We start from the raw sequence: 12,115 nt of genomic DNA on the forward strand, positions 1-12,115 counted from the left end.
TATATATATATATATATATATATATATATATATATATATATATGCCATATCTTCTTTATCCTTTCATCTGTTAATGGACATCTGGGCTCATTCCATATTTTGGCTATTGTGGACACTGCTGCTATAAACATTGGGGTGCAGATGCCCCTTCGGATCACTATGTTTGTATTCTTTGGATAAATACCTAGTAGTGCAATTGCTGGGTCATAAGGTAGTTCTATTTTTAACATTTTGAGGAACCTCCATACTGTTTTCCAGAGTGGCTGTACCAGTTGGCATTCCCACCAACAGTGTAAGAGGGTTCCCCTTTCTCCGCACCCTTGCCAACATCTGTCATTTCCTGAGTGGATAATTTTAGCCATTCTGACTGGTGTGAAGTGGTATCTTATAGTGGTTTTGATTTTTATTTCCCTGATGCCAAATGATGTTGAGCATTTTTTCATGTGTCTGTTGGTCATTTACATGTCTTTTTTATTTTAAAAAAAATATTTACTTTAGAGAGAGAGAATGAAAGAGAAAATGTGAGTGGCAAGATAGAGAAGCAGACTCCCTGTTGAGCAGGGAGCCCGACATGGGGCTCCATCCCAGGACCCTGGGATCATGACCTGAGCTGAAGGCAGAAACCCAACTGACTGAGCCACCCAGGCACCCCCATTTGTATGTCTTGTTTGGAGAAATGTCTGTTCATGTTCTGCCCATTTCTTGACTGGGTTTTTTTGTTTTTTTGGGTGTTGAGTTTGGTAAGTTCTTTATAGATCTTGGATACTAGCCTTTTATCTGATATGTCATTTGCAAATATCTTCTCCCATTCTGTAGGTTGGCTTTTAGTTGTGTTGACTATTTCCTTTGCTCTGCAAAAACTTTTTATCCTAATGAAGTCCCAATAGTTCATTTTTGCTTTTGTTTCCCTTGCATCTACAGACGTGTCTAGCAAGAAGTTGCTGAAGCCAAAGTCAAAGAGATTGTTGTCTGAGTTCTCCTCTAGGATTTTGATGTACTCCTATCTTACACTTAGGTCTTTCATCCATTTTGAGTTTATTTTTATGTATGATATAAGAAAGTGATCCAGTGTCATTCTTCTGCATGTGGCTGTCCAATATTCTGAACACTATTTCTTGAAGAGACTGTCTTTTTTCCATTGGATATTCTTTCCTGCTTTGTCAAAGATTAGTTGAACATAGAGTTGAGGGTCCATTTCTGGATTCTCTGTTCTGTTCCATTGATCTATGTGTCTGTTTTTGTGTCTGTCTTGATGATTACAGCTTTGTAATACAGCTTGACGTCCAGAATTGTGATACCTCTAGCTTTGGTTTTCTTTTTCAACATTACTTTGGCTATTCATGGTCTTTTCTGTTCTAAAAAATAGAAATACAAGGAAAACTTCCAAAATCATTCTATGAGTCCAGCATTACCTTGATTCCCCAAACCAGACAAAGACCCCACTAAAAAATAGAATTACAGACCAATATCCCTGATGAACATGGATGCCAAAATTCTCACCAAGATCCTAGCTAATAGGATCCAACAGTACATTAAAAGGATTATTCACCACAACCCAGTGGAATTTATTCCTGGACTGCAGGGGTGGTTCAACATCCACAAATCAATCAACGTTATACATCACATTAATAAAAGACAGGGCAAGAACTGTATGATCCTCTCAATAGATGCAGATAAAGCCTTTGATAAAATACAGCATCCTTTCTTTTTTTTTTAAAGATTTTATTTATTTATTTGACAGAGAGAGACACAGCGAGAGAGGGAACACAAGCAGGGGGAGTGGGAGAGGTAGAAGCAGGCTCCCCACAGAGCAGGGAGCCCGATGTGGGACTCGATCCCAGGACCCTGGGATCATGACCTGAGCCGAAGGCAGTCGCTCAACCGACTGAGCCACCCAGGCGACCCAGCATCCTTTCTTGATAAAAACTCTCCACCATGTAGGGATACATACCTCAATATCATAAAAACCATATAAGAAAAGACCCACAGCAAATATCCTCAATGGGGAAAAACTGAAAGCTTGTCCACTAGGGCCAGGAAAATGACAGGGATGTCCATTCTCTCAACTGTTGTTTGACATAGTACTAGAAGTCCTAGCCTCAGCAATCGGACAATAAAAAGAAATGAAAGGCTTCCAAATCAGCAAAGAAGTCAAACTTTCACTCTTCACAGATGACATGATACTCTGTAGAAAACCCAAAAGATTCCACAAAAAAATTGCTGGAACTAATACAGGAATTCAGTAAAGTGGCAGCATATAAAATCAATACACAGAAGTCAGTTGCATTTCTATACACTAACAATGAAACAGAAGAAAGAGAAACAAGCAATTGATTACATTTACAATTGCACCAAAAACCATAAGATACCTAGGAGTAAACCTAACCAAAGAGATAAGGGATCTATATTCCGAAAACTATAGAATACTTATGAAAGAAATTGAGGAAGACACAAAGAAATGAAAAAACATTCCATGGTCATGGATTGGAAGAACAAATACTGTTAAACTGTCTCTGTATCCTGGGGTGCCTGGGTGGCTCAGTTGTTAAGCGTCTGCCTTCAGCTCAGGTCATGATCCCAGGGTCCTGGGATCGAGCCCTGCATCAGGCTCCCTGCTCCACGGGAAGCCTGCTTCTCCCTCTCCTACTCCCCCTGCTTGTGTTCCCTCTCTTGCTGTGTCTCTCTCTCTGTGTCAAATAAATAAATAAAATCTTAAAAAAAATGTCTCTGTACCCTAAAACTTTTATCATAGAAAATTTTTAAGCAACTCAGGGAGTCAACAGCATATATTCAATTAGTCAAAAGTACAAAAATGTTATCATTTATTATAGCCTCTTGTAAATGCTACCATTCACTCATGAAAAAACAAGAATAAAAAAGGGAAATAACATACAAGTATTAGTATGAAAAATGTTTTTGACAATTTAGTTCCCTTGAAAGGGTCTGGGTTTTCTTCAGGGTTCCTCAGATATCACTATAACAACCACTAATAAATTAGAAAGAGTAAAAGATTTGGAGTCAGAGAATCTCAGTTTCAAATTATTCTTACAGTTTCATTTAATTTTATTCAAATATGTTATATCCTTTTATGTTCTTATCTACCTGAATTCATCAGGTCATTACATAGGTAGGAAAAACACCATTAAAATTTTTTTCACTATATGTGCATAGCTAGCTTTATTGACAAATTTTCATTTTTGATAGTCTTTTATTAATCTTTTAGCCTTCAGTCTGCATACTATTTCTTTAAAATATCTGTGTGTGTGTGTGTATACACACACATTCCTACATATAAAATGCATATATTACATTACTTACATATTACATAACATTAATAAATATTAATTTTTCTTTGATAAGTAGATATCTAGACTAATCTATGCTATTCATTCTTTTAAAAAAAAACTGTGAGTGCTATGTTGTATATCTTCTACCTGGGTCTCTATCACTTCATGTATTCATTCATATATTGATTTAGTGTGTCATTACTGGTCACAAAAGTATGAAGGAACTGTATTTGAAAAGAGCAGAATAAACATCTGCTGCAAGTAGGTTATAGTAGGTCATTCCAGGTCAACATTTCCATTGCACCCAGTATAAAAAAAGGAGGAAAACAATTGTAAACACAGGTATGGGAACAATGATGACCAGGGCAACAGAGATGGGGAACCATTCATAGGGAAATGACAAACATAAGGACCAGCTATTGCTTCCTCTGGGGAGATTTAACTATCTGCTTATCATTGGAAGAACACCACTCTAGATCACTGTTAAAGGAAAGAGAAATAAGCACAAATTTTGCTGTCACTGAGTGAAGCCTCTAGGATCAATTGAAATTTTGTATGGGTAACTATCTGCACAGTTGTTGGCCTATGCTGGAGGCTGGGGAACTAAGCCAAAATTTTCCAAAGTCAGAGTAAAATTGCCTGCAGTCTTTCAGAAAATGTTGTCGGAATAACTATTATTAATATATTCAAGAAAATAAAGACACATCTTAAAAGAGCTAGAGAGAAAAGACAACCTTCAGAGAGCCACAGGAAGACTGACAGCTGACTTCTTCACAGAAATGATGTAAACCAGGAAAACAGTGGAAAAGTATCTTCAACATGCTGAGAGGAAATCATGACAGCCTATAATTATTTATTCAGCAGTACTGTACTTCCAAAATGATAAGGAAATGATGACATTTTTCAGAGACCTATCAAACAAAAGTTGAGATAATTTATTGCTGGAAGTACTGCTCTAGAAGAAAAAAATCTAAAGACGGATAGTGATCCCAAAGAGAAATAGAAAAAATAGGAAGAAAAGAAGAACACTGGATAAGTATACAGGAATCATTGCAATATCCTATGGAATTTAATTTATACATATAACTGAAAATGTGTGAAAACAATAGGATAGAGTTAGATGACGAATAAATGAAGAGAAATGATTTAAATTTCTAACTATGAAATTATGAAAATAATAATTCATATTAGACTTTAATAAGTGAAGGTGAATTTTTTTTATCTTTAGGTTAAAATGTAAAGAGTAAAAAAAAAGTATAACAAACAAAGCTAATATAAGAAAAATGTATTAATCTGAAAAAAGCAAAGAAAGGGAAAATACACAAAGTAGATTTGGAGATTAGAAAATAAGAATAAATGATAGATATTTTATATTTAATTATATATAATTAATTATATAACCTAAGTATATCAGCAGTTTCATTAAAAATAAATACACTAAAATTGGAACCCTTGTGTATTGTTGTGGGAATGTAACATGGTCTAAATACTGTGGGAAACAGTTTGACAGCTCCTCAAAACATTAAAAATAAAGCCACCATATGATCCATCAATTCCAGTTCGAGGTAGATACCCCCAAAGAACTGAGATCAGGGTCTGAAGACATATTTGTGCACTCATGTTCATGGCAGCATTATTCACAATAGCTAGAAAGTAGAAACAGCCCCAGTGCTCATTGACAGCTGAATGGATAAGGAAAATGAAGTATTTACATACAGTGGAATATTACTCACTCTTAACAAAAAAGGAAGGAAATCCTCACACGTACTATGACATGGATAAACCTTGAGGACATGATGCTAAGTGAAATAAGCCTATCACTAAAGGGGCACCTGGGCGGCTCAGTCAGTTGAGTGACTGACTCTTGATTTCTGCTCAGGTCATGATCTCAGCGTTGTGGGACTGAGCCTCACATGGGGCTCCATGCTGAGTGTGGAGCCTGCTTTGGATTCTCTCTCCCTCTCCCTCTGACCCTCCCCACTCTCTTAAAAAAAAGGAAAAAGCCTATCACTAAAAACAAATATGATATGTGGCGCCTGGATGGCTTAGTCACTTGAGCGCCCCACTCTATTTTGGCTTGCGTCATGATCTCAGTCATGAGATTGAGCCTCCTGTCGTGCTCTGCATTCAGCGTGGAGTCTGCTTGAGATTCTCTCTCCCTCTGCTCCTCCACCCCTTTTGCTCTGTCTCTAAAATAGATAAATAAATAACACCTTAAAAAATGATATGATTCCATTTATATGAGATACCTGGAAAAGTCACCTTCATAAAGATCGAAGTAGAGTGGTGGTGGTCAGCGGCTGAGGACAGTGGGGAATGGGAAGTTGCTTAATGGGGATAGAGTTTTAGTTTTGCAAAATGAAAAGAGGTCTGGGGATGGATGGTGGCAGTGGTTGCACCTCAGTGTAAATGTGCTTAATACCACTGAACTGTAGTTAACAATGATAATAATAAAGATAGTAAATTTTATGTGTATTTATCAGCATAAAATTTTGGGAAAAAAATAAATGCATTAAGCACCAGTATAAGTTCAATATTGTCAAACTTGATTTTTTAAAAAGAAATGTACAATTTATTGTTTATAAGATACACTCTATAAATGTAACCAAATACTCAAAAAGGTTAAAAGGAAAAAAAAGGAAAAAATATGCCTAGAGAGGAAGATGGTACAAACACTCCACGAAGATGAAGGGCTCAATTCAACAGGAAAATGTCAAACCCTAACTCTGTATGCATCAACTAACAGTGTAACAATGTCACCTGAAAGTGGAAGTAAACAATTCCCAATTAGAATAGGACTTTAAAATAATTCTTACAACTGCTTATTTAAAGAATTGAAAAATATTCATAATATAGAACACTTAAAACAGTTAACATCATTGGCAAGCATAGAACACAACATCAGCAATGGATGAAAATTTTTAAAGTTAAGAAATGAAATTAGGTACATTGCACAAGACCATTATACAAATGAAAAATTCATATATACACAAAAAACATATTTTAAAATACAAATGCATGTCTAAAAACATATTAAAATATGTGCCAAGGAGAGAAAGGAAATTAAGTATAGATTAAATATGAAAAAAATGGGGAAAAGAATGAAATAAAAAACGAAAGACTTTTTCATGAAGAGATATATAGTACTCCTCCCTTATCCACGGGGAATACATTCCAAGATCCATGGGTGCCTGCAGATGGTACCAAACCCTGTACATACTATACTTTTTCTTATGCATATATACATATAATAAAGTTCAACTTATAAATTAGGCACAGTAAGAGATTAGTAATAACTAATAAGATAGAATAATTATAATAATATTCTATAATACAAGTTATGTGAATGTGATCTCTTTTTTTCCTCTCTCAAAATATCTTAACATCCTGTACTCACCTTTCTTCTCATGATGATGTGTGATGACAAATGCCTCTGTGATAAGTCGAAGTGAGGTGAATGACGTAGGCATTTGTGACATAATGTTAGGCTACTAGTGACCTTCTGAGGATAGGCCCAAAGGAAAATCATCTCCTTCCAGACTGCATTTGGCTGTGGGTAACTGAAACCACAGAGAGTGAAATCATGGATAAGGGGGGGACTACTGCAAAAGTCTTGTGACATGTGTCACAAATTCATATTTCAACACCTCAATGAACAGAAAGAGACAAAGAAATAAAAAACAAGATAGTAAAAGAAAGAAAGAAAAATCATGAAAATATGACATAATTTTTCAGTTCACTAGTCACCAAGATTGGATGGAAATGATCTCTTGTTGGCCTTACTGTGATTACAGAATAGCCAGGTTGACAGAAATCAGAGATATCCACAAAAAGTCCGAGAGAGCTAATGAAAGTATCTATGTGTTTAGCTGGAATGACCCGAGAAGGTCTATAGGAAAGTTTCTTTATCTCCAATGAAGTGGCCTTATGAACATTTCTCCTTTAATCTCTCAGTCTCTTTCCCTGTGCTACCATTTGATACTGGCTATGTTCTTATCCCTTCCCTTAGGGCAAAACCCTCCAACATAGTCCTAAATGTTTCCTGGGAGATAGGATCAATTGAAGGTCAATTTCTCAGACACTTCATCTCAAGACACTCGGGTTTCCACTGACTTCCCATATAGATACTTGTACATTTCGCATGCGGTTTCTGGTGCTCCATATCAAATATAGGTTGCAATTTTGTGTTCTTTATTCTCCTTTTATTTTGGCAACCTTTATAAGTAAATGACTCCTATACAAATCTCACTAAATGCTCTTGGGAGGAAGGACCCGCAGCCTGCAGAGTTATCACAATAATTCTGGGTCTTGTAATTGGGAGGATCTCGTAACTTTCAGACTCCAGAAGCCATTCCAGCAGTCACAGGTGGCTCGTCTATTACACTAAGCCTCCAGATGGTCTCTGACTCCACCCCACACATGTGACAGTAAAACCACAGGATTTGGAGAAATCAGACCCATCTCTTATACCAAACCCTTCTACCCACTAGGGACCTGCCTGTGGACATGCCTCTAAGTTTCTCTTCAGTTAAGAAAACATACCCTTGAGCTGAATTTCCTGAGTCTGAATACTGACTTCACTACTTTTTAGCTATATGATTTGGAAAAATTTACTTAAACTCATATTTATCATCGGGAAAGTGAAAATAATACTAGAATATACTTCAAATGTTGTTACAAGGATAAAGTGAGTTCATATCTGCAAATCTCTTTAATAGGTGCCTGATACATAGTAAATGCTGCATAACCTATTGTTGGATACATGTACGAGGAGCATTAAGTGCACATGACTTGGATAAATTATAGATGTTTTATAGGTATCAAATGTGACCATGTACCTGAAAGAGATTTAAATATTTTAGTAACTACAGAAATATAATATACTATTTTTTTAAATTTTAATTCCAGTATAGTTAACTTACAGTGTTATATTAGTTTCAGGTATACAATATAATATACTATTTTGGGGCCACTGAACAATGTAAATTAATACAGTTATTTCCTCATATGTACCTCTTCATTAATGCTAATTAATTATACAGAGAAAAATACAAAAAGCTCATTATATAATGGTATTGTACAAGATTTTATTTTTCTTTTATGATTTCCTGGGCTCATTTTAACACCATGTCGCCTAGGTAAATTTGCTAATGATTTGGGAATGTGGGGCCATTTGTTCAAAGACTTGAATCATACCCTGGGAGTAACTCTCTCTTCCTGTTGAGTCTCTCTTCTAACCATTCATATTATTATTATCAAATATTATTCCAGTGGTTAAATATATTCGATGAGTTACAAATGAATCAGAAATATGTACTTTCTGCTGACAGGATCCAATCCCCTTTCAGATCATTTTATAGGTAATTGATTAGTAAGCATTAGGTGAAAAATTATTACAAACATATGATTAAAAAAAGTCATCATTATGAATGTGTTCCTGCAACTATCTCCATATGGTGTTAATACTGATGATTTAAGCACGATGCCTTTTTCCAAAACTTTTCTCTATGTGTGTGCCTGGGTATATGTGTGTGTGTGTCTCTGTGTGTGTGTGTGTATGTTTTAATTTTCCTAACTGGATAAGCAAAAGAAGGAAAAATTACTTATCTGTCATATGTTCATGGCCATATAGGCAAATTTCTTCATTTTTAAGTAAACTTCTCTGAAAGAAGCTTATTTTTATTTTGACTGTGAAGATGTTCCACATACATGCACATTGACCACACTATCAGAGTAAATCATAAGTGTTTGCAAAGACGAAATTTTAAAGTAGGCCACCCCATTGCTAGGAATTTGGTGGAGATGGGAAGTTTGTGCCTGAAACTAGTGTCTATGAAAGACACTGTGAATATATAAATAAATTTAAAAGGTTTATGCTGTCAGGCTTATTTTTATCTTTTAATTACTGAGAAGGAGGTTTTGTAATTCAGGGTTCAGAGGCCATATATCTGTCTCTACAAAGGAGAACGATTCATTAAAAACATTAATTCTGTTCTGAGCTGCAGTGCAGCAAATTAGACACCATTCTCTGCTTGGAGGAAGATTTAAATCAAATTATTAGAGAATTCTTGCAAGGAAAGTAAAAGGAAAGCTCTTATAAATAGTCATCAAAAATGTCATGCTTTTATATATATGAACCTACAGTTTGGTACTACTAGAGGTAATTTCACTCTTATGGATGTAAAATGTACTCTAAAAAATATCTACTTTTCTTGGGCTCACCATTAAGACAAGCTTTAAAATCACAGATGTTGATGATTTTAAAAATATTTTTGAAATTCCAACTCAAAAGTTCAGTTATTTTCTTTTAAAACATATTTTTAGAAATCATATTTATTTTTAAAAATGAGGGCATTGATGGTGAATAATATGGTCCTTTTAATATGCCTTCCTATGAGGGGTAGAGGGAGAAGGAGAGAGAAAGAATCCTCAAACAGACTCCCCACAGAGCATGGAGCCTGATGGAGAGCTCAGTTTGAGGACCCTGAGATCATGACCTGAGCCAAAATCAAGAGCCAGCCACTTAACCAACTAAGTCACCCAGGCACCCTTGCATCAAATTGTTCTATGCTTAAAAATTATTATTGTGTTTCATATTTCCATATTTTTTTCTAAATAAGACTAACTCTGAAAATTATTTCCTTTTTTTTTTTTTTAAGAGAGGGAAAGAGGGGCGAGGCAGGGGGTGGGGCAGAGGGAGAGAGAGAGAATCTTAAGCAGGCTCCAAGTGCAGAGTCAAATGTGGGACTCAACCTCACAACCCTGAGATCATGACCTGAGCTGAAATCAAGAGTTGGTTGCTAACTGATTGAGCCACTCAGGTGCCCCCAAAATTATTTACTTTTAAACTCATATTTATGCACCTTATATCTGGAATACAAATGGTTCCCAATTTATAATATTTTGACTTACAATAGTTCAACTTCACGATGGCAGGAAAGAAATGCACATTCAGTAGAAGCCATACTTTGAATTTTGAATTTTTATTTTTTCCTGGGCTAGTGACATGCAGTCAGATCTCTCTCATGATGCTGGGCAGCAGCAACCACAGCTCCCCATCAGCCAGTGATCATGAGGGCCAACAACTGATAAACTCACAACCTTCTGTCCCCATACAGCCATTTTGTTTTTTACTTTCAGTACAGTATTCAGTAAATTACCTGAGATCATCAACACTTTATTATACAGTAGGCTTTGTGGTAGATGATTTTACCCAACTGAAGGCTAATATGAGTGTTCTGAGCATGTTTAAGGTAGACTCAGCTAAGCTGTGATGTTCTGTCCATTAAGTGTATTAAATGCATTTTTGACTTAGGAAGATTTTCAACTTTCAATAAGTTTATGGAGATATAACCCCATCATAAGTTGAGGAAGATCTTTATTTTGTAAAACTATCCTAATCATTATTTTGCCATGCATGCTCTTTTTCTACTTCCTACTCCATTTTAGTTAACAACGAAACAGAAATGGATGAGATAGAATAAACTCATGTGGCTGGGGAATAGAGTAATCTAAATCCTAGAAAAGTGGCCATATGGAAGATGCCCTTCCTTTCGAAGATATCCAGGATGAATCAGTCTAGAATGAGGAATAGTAAGCATTTCATGGCTTGGAGGCTGAATGGAACTAGGTAATACTCATTAATAAAAATATTCATGTATATGTCATCTGATAGCATTTAGGTTAGCTAAGAAAGTAGTATTTGCAACAAAACTGAAACTAACTAGTGAACCTTTTTTTATGTGTGCAATGAAACATGAACATACATGAAAGAGAAGAAATATATTTTAGGTCAGCTGCATATTATTTCCGGACACAAATTCAAGATACAAATGTTGTGTCTTCTGCTAAGAGCCTTTTGGTCTTGAGGTGACCATACCATGTGCTTTCCATGATACTGCAAGTCTTGACCTGACTATTTCTCTTTATAATAAAACAGGATGTATTTCTATATATGAAATTAAATTTCTTTCCATCCTGACACTTACCAAAATGATCCTTAGATGGTTTATAAAAATATTTGCAACAAATACAAAGGTGTTGTGGCTGGATGTCTGTGTCCTCTCAAAATGTACATACTGAAGCCTTAGCTTAATGTGATGGTATTTGGAGGAGGGACCTTGGGGAGCTGATTAGGTTTAGATGAAGTCATCAGCATGGGACCCTCATGGTGGGATTAGTGCCCATATAAGAAGAGAAGGACAGGAAGATCCCTCTCTCCCCACACATGTGCACTGAGGAAAGGCCATGAGTGAACGGAAGGTTGTTTACAAGTCAGGAAGATGGCTCTCACCAGGAAGGGGTCTGCCTGCACTGTGATCTGGGACTTCCGAGCCTGCCGGTCTAAGGTATTTCGTTACGGCAGCCCAAACAGATTAAGCCAAATGCAGTGAAATAAAAAGAGAATAGAGGAAAGGGAGAAGTAGATCATAGGGTAGAAATGCTGTATTAACTCTGCTAGCAAAGACAGGGAAATAATCAATGATGGAAACCATTTGTTCCATTCCATTTTACAAAATTGAACCTGCTTACAAGAAGAAAAATTGCTGTTGCTGCTTGGATTCTGAAGCATGAAATATCATTTCCCACCCTATTCCCAGATTTTCATTAAAAAGGGTAGATAGCAACTGTTATGGAAGGAAGGAAGGAAGGAAAGAGGGAGGGAGGGAGGAAGGAAGGAAGGATTGATTCAACAACTCTAAAAGAGGCACAATAATGAGTTTATTTGTGAGTTTTAAGTTCCATTTTTTATAAGAAGATAGGAGGTGGGTCGGTCCATGGAGGAGAGCTGATGGTTGAGAAACATTAATATTTTAAGGTCCGATGAG

This window comes from Mirounga leonina, unplaced genomic scaffold (genome assembly GCF_011800145.1).
Source record: "Mirounga leonina isolate KUSES-001 unplaced genomic scaffold, KU_Mleo_1.0 Mir_175, whole genome shotgun sequence".
NCBI classification, from domain to species: domain Eukaryota; kingdom Metazoa; phylum Chordata; class Mammalia; order Carnivora; family Phocidae; genus Mirounga; species Mirounga leonina.